This window comes from Lepisma saccharinum, chromosome 3, assembly GCF_977018435.1.
Source record: "Lepisma saccharinum chromosome 3, izLepSacc3.1, whole genome shotgun sequence".
Classification (NCBI taxonomy): domain Eukaryota; kingdom Metazoa; phylum Arthropoda; class Insecta; order Zygentoma; family Lepismatidae; genus Lepisma; species Lepisma saccharinum.
The window spans coordinates 113,429,228-113,435,227 of record NC_139231.1 but is presented as its reverse complement, the minus strand read 5'-3'; positions in this window follow the sequence as shown (position 1 = coordinate 113,435,227).

The following is a 6,000-nucleotide window of genomic DNA, read 5'->3' as shown; positions in this document are numbered from 1 at the left end:
TATCTCTCTATTCTTTCTTTCTCTCTCTTTCTTCCCTTCTCCTTATGATCCTTCTTTCCTTCATTCTTTATCTCTTCGTTCTTTCAATCTTTCCTCTCTCTCTCCCTCTTTTATATTCGGGGTTTCCCCTTAAAAAGGAGGAAAGGAAGAAAACTCTCTCTTTCTATTTCTTCCTCTCTCTTCCTTCCATCCCTTCCTCTTCCTCTTCTCTATTTTCTTTATATATATATATATATATATATATATATAGAGAGAGAGAGAGAGAGAGAGAGAGATAGGAAAATAGATAGATATACTCCTTCCCTCTCCCTCTCTCTCTCTCTCTTTCCTTCTCTCCTTCTTTCTTTCTTTCCTTCTTTTGATCTTTCTGTCTTTCCCTCTTTCTCCCCTTCTTTCTTAGAGAGAGAGAGAGAGAGAGAGAAACAGCGGGGAGGAAAGAGGGGGAGAGAGGCGAGGATGGAAAGAGTGAGGAGAGAGGCGACGATATTTCTCTCTTTCTTCTTTATTTCTTATCTCTCTTTCTTCTCTGCTCATCCCTTCCTCTTCCTCCTCTCTCCAAAGAACAAAAGAAGAACAGAAGGAAAGATAAAGAAAGAAGAAAGGAAAGAAAGTGAGTGAAGGAGAGAGAGAGAGAGAAGAAAGAGAGAGAGAGAGAGATTTCCCCACCTTTCCTCCCTCCCTCTCCCTCTCTCTCTCTTCCTTCAATTTTCTTTGTTTCTTTTCTTCTTTCTTTATTTTCTTCAATCTGTCTGTCTGTCTGTCTTTCTGTCTTTCTGTCTGTCTGTCTCTCTCTCTCTCTCCATCCATCCATCCATCCATCCATCGAGCTATCTATCTATCTATATATCGAGAGAGAGAGAGAGAGAGAGAGAGAGAGTGAGAAAAAATAGGGAGAGAAAGAAAGATCTTCAGTTCTCTCTCTCTCTCTCTCTCTCTCTCTCTCTCTCTCTTTGGAAAGAGATAAAAGAGAAGAGGAGAGCTAGAGAAGAAGGAGATAGAGAGGAGAAGGAGAGAAGATAAATAGAGGAGAAGGAGAGAAGATAAAGAGATAGAGAAAATAAATATATAGAGAGATGGAAATTGGGAGAGAGAGCATTAGAGAGAGGTAAAAAGGTAAAAGGTAACGTGCTCCCCTGTGCATAGCACCAAGCCATGAAGGCGTATAGGGGCTGTGGCGGTAATGCCCACACTTTCTTGATCCGGTCTTGAGTGGGGGTGATGTGATCAGCATCACGCCCCTGACCGCCTTTACCCCCAAGGGTTTCCCCCAGGTACCCATGTTATTCGACGCTGCCTTAGAGGGAGGAGGATGGTAAAAGAGAGAAGGTGATAAGGAAGTAAAATATCTCTCTTTCTCTCTTTCTCTCTCTCTCTCTGTTCTTCTTCCCTTCTCGCTTTTACTCTACTCTCCACTCCCCTCTTCTCGTCTCCTCCTCTCCTCTCCAAACTCCTCTTGTCTTGCTTCTTTATTTCCTTTCTCTCTCTTGCTTCTTTATTTCCTTTTCCTTTCTCTCTCTTGCTTTCTTCCTCATCTCTCCTCTCGTCTCCTATCTCTTCTCTCCTTCTCCTAGGAGAGAGGGGGGAGAGAAAGAGTGAGCATGCTTCAGGGAAAGAGAACGAAAGCGAAGGAAGAGACCGAGAGAGAAGTGAACAAGGAGACAGAGAAAAAGGAGGAAGAAGAAAAGAGAAGGAAATAGAAAGAGTAGGAAGAAGAAATGAGAAAGACCTTTCTTTCTTTCCAGAGAGAGAGAGACTCTCTCTCTCTCTCTTTCTTTGGTAATTTTGGAGGTAACATATAGTGACAGCTTCAATGTGCATCATGTAATGGAACTACTGGAATCTGAAAATCTTTTGGCTTTACTCAAGTTGTATTCCTGCGAAAACTTAAAACAGGATAAGCAGGATATTGTCCAAAAAATTATTGACTTGAAGCTTGGAGTTAATCTGATATTTGTGTAAATTTCTTTCTGCCTCGTCCCTTGTCTGCTCGTCTTCACGTTTTAATTAAGAAAAATAATGTTGGATCTTTCGGCAATGAATGCGAATGAATAGGAAATGAAGCTAGCTATGGATATGTATAGAAGCCTGTATATCAGTTTATGTTCAAATACACTAATGGAGACTGATTGGATCTACAGTTTAAGGTGGGATCTGAATGCTTACAGCTATCCTTGACTGCTGTAAGTTAAGATTCTCCCATTATTTCTGAATATGTATGTACGTGTGTGTGTGTGTATGTGTGTGTCTGTGCGTGTGTGTGAACGAACAAGTTTAGACCTACATTTGAAAATGCAATGGAAATATTTGTGTAACTACATTAACTGATAATAATAATAATAAAATCGTATTTATTAGAGCGTGGGTGTTTCGGCCTCAAGAGCAGTTCTTACAACAGACCCATATCTAGGAGATTAATACAATACAATGGAATAAAGAGTATACATTGAAAAAACATGAAAATGATTACAAATTAATACAAATAACAACAATTATATATATATATATATATATACACACATACATATACACACGTATATGTACATATAACGAAAAAAAGGTTGTTTACATGTAAATTATTGAACATATGTATCTAATGCTTGTTGCTTTTGTCTTTAGTACGTATATATGTATATACTGTACTTCAGTAATGTAGAACAATCAGTAGTATAATAATAATAATGAAGTGAAATAAAATAATGAAGTTATAAGATTACCATGCACAGTTGCTAAATGTTAGAGTGGGTATTTTTATTATTGACAAGTTTCTCGTGATTGTTTCCCTGCCTACCAATAGATACCGTTTAACATTCTCTTTAAATAGCTTATGGCTGTTGATGCATGTTAGGGAGTTTGGGAGGGAATTTCATTCTTTAGTGGCAGTTAAGGTAGGTATGGTTTTCCGTAGGTTTTCGTATTATATATTATGCATGTACATATATTATATATAATATGATATGACTATTATATTGTTATGTGAGGGATAAAGTCATTTCTAGCGTATTGACCTTTGTTCACGAGGATACTTGGGGGTTCAGTGAGAGGGGTGGGGGAGGCGGTTCATGGTATAACCCTCTTGTTAATTCTTCATTCGCACCATGTGCATCACGACAATGAGATTGGAGTGAAATCTATCGTGCTGTCCGCACGGCACACGACGCATTCGTTACTGTAGAGGCCGCTATTAAATTGATAATTCAGCAACGTGCAACTCTGTTATGTCCCCATCAGTATTCGGAAGGGATGTGCGTCTTCGTCCAATGAGGAGCTCGATTTGGCAGCGCCGTGAGGAAAGTCAATAGCGTTGCTGACTTTGGTTTCGTGTTGCCAAAGTGAAGTTCTTGATGTTGTAATCATGGTGTGAATAGTTTTATTAGTCTTATCAATGCTATGGATTGAACTACTTTCCGACAAACCAAAGAAGTGTGCATCATGGATTTCAGTTTCACTTCTGGTAAGTGCCAAGTGCAATATTTCATGCTGATGAGCAACGTGATCAGGAATACTGAAGGACGGGTGATGGGAATTGATCCTTTGTTGCCCCCAAGGGCTCTTTCCATGCCAAATCAACATGATCCTCAACCTTAGGTACATTTTTTTTATTCACTTGAAATCTGGTATAATGGAAGAACGGACCACCTGAGTTAGGAAAATGTGCGATTTCGACCAAATTTTTACATCCTGTTGTTTTTAAATTGCAATATTTTGGCAAGCAGAAGTTGGAAAGATCTTGAAGAGCTCTTTCACCAGATGTTACATGCCGAAGTCAGGGGATTTTTTTAGGTGGCTAAATCACATTTTGGGTATCAAAAAGTGCTCTTTTAATTTTAAAAGAACACTATACACCATACCGTATGTACACTAGTACTCAATAATTTTACAAAATTTCAAAATAAGATGCCAAATGGCCATGGGATCCGAAGTTACAAATTAAAATTAAAAATTAAATGTACGCGTTATATTGTTTGAATTAATGTATACATTAAGCTGATTTTCCCCTTACATAGATATGTCTAATATATCGTGTGAAAGAGCTTTTCAAGACATTTCCAACAGTGTCTGAATCACTTCTATAGGTGCTCTTATTGACTAAGTATTGCATTTTAAAATGAACAAGGTGATGAAATAATATTTTCCCACATCAGGTGGTCCTTTCAGTGTGCCAAATTTCAAATGACTCAAAATATGTGAAGTTGGAAATGGGTCTCAACTTCACCAATCGCCACAACCATGGGCGTCCGGAAGGGGGCAAGGGAGGGCCCTGCCCCCCCCCCCCTGGAAAATGAAAGTCAACCAAAAATTATGTATTTCACAAATATAATTTCATTTTAGCCACAATAATATGTGTTAATTATTGCATGAACACCATAAATTCAAAATTAAGCAATGTTTTTTTTCAGGGAACAACACTATTTTTGAAGAAAATGTGCCTTGTTTGCCCCCCTGGAAAAAATACCTTCCTTGGCCCTCCCTAGAAAAAATCCTGCGGACGTCCATGGCCACAACTAGATGCCAAGAACTCTTAACCTGACCCTGCTAACCTATCAATTACTGACTTTCAATTTCGCTTAGGTCTAATAATGTTACCAATATATAGTTAGGTTAGGAGCGTCAGATTTAGAGCTCTTAGCATTTAGTTTTGGCGTTTTGTGGAAGCTGGATGTGCCCCGCACCAGACCCGATTGGAAAGCACCTCTTTATTGGTTGATTGCACACTCGAGAGATGGCGTTCATTTTTCTAATAGACTGAATGCTTTAAAATATCGGTGAATGAATAATTGAGCACCTAAAATAACTTTTTTAAACGAATAATTAAACACCCTAGCGTAAAATATTTAACATTTAGGAGCTGGCTGAAGCAGTAGCAATCACTACTTCTTATTTTACTTCATTTTGCAGTAGGAACAATAGTAATATGTAATAACAGAGAAGGTTCGTATTGTTCAGCATCAGACACATCATATAACGTAAGAATTCCAATGGTTGCCAAACACCACTGTACAGCTACAGGCAAAAAATTCGTCACCTAGATCCTGAAATAATCGCTTCCCTGCAAAGAGTTATGTGTGTTGCCAAACTCAACGGCAATAAGTGGATTTTAATAGCATATTTTCAATGGTTACTTATACCATAAAGTAGAAGAGTTAGGCAACACAGGATCTACACCCTGTCTCAGTTATCTCTGGAGTAGGCGAACGAAAACAAGTCTGCGCAAGTAGTGAGTGACGAGAGACGGCTCCACCAATAAACGCACGAGATGTGATGAAATTGACGAAGGGACACTCATGCCCAGGCCGGGATTTGAACCCGGGACCCCTAGCGGAGTGGTCAGCATAACGTGCTACGAAGAAAGAGATCCGAGGTTCGAACTCTGGGCAAGGCATGGATGCCCCATCATCCATCCCATCAGTTTATCGTTCATCTTCATAGCCGCAATTAACCATGAGGTATACTAGCACCAAGCTTTCTGAAACTTCTGGAAATATGACAATTATAGGCTTCTGCGTGACATAACCTAGCGACACTAGCGCCACTGCTTTCAAGCCGGGGTTTCAAATACGGTGGTGGATCTATAGAAGAGCAAGGAAGATTGATCAAAAAGGAAAGTGACAGGCAGAATTGCAGAGTTAGTAATATGAGAAGAAGAATAAGAAATGCAAAGCAGAAACGAGAGAAAAGGCGGCTCTTACAGAGACACTGGGCGACCATCTGGTTGTAGAATTGGGCAAGAAATAAAAGAAGAAGAAAAAGCCACCGATGGCCGACCTTGCGGAGTTGACGTTCTATACGTCAACAGGTGCAAAGGTCACTCGGTGGAGGAGGCTCACATCAGCTGTTTACCATCTGCACCAAAATCTGGATTATATTCCTGTTAGGTAACTCCAAGACGGGGTAAGGTGGTCAGATGTTATCTGATTCGGCTCAAATTATCTAAAAAGAAGCATGTATTGCTGCACCGATTGATAGTCAATGTAAATTCTTACCGCATTTATTTTGCATGCA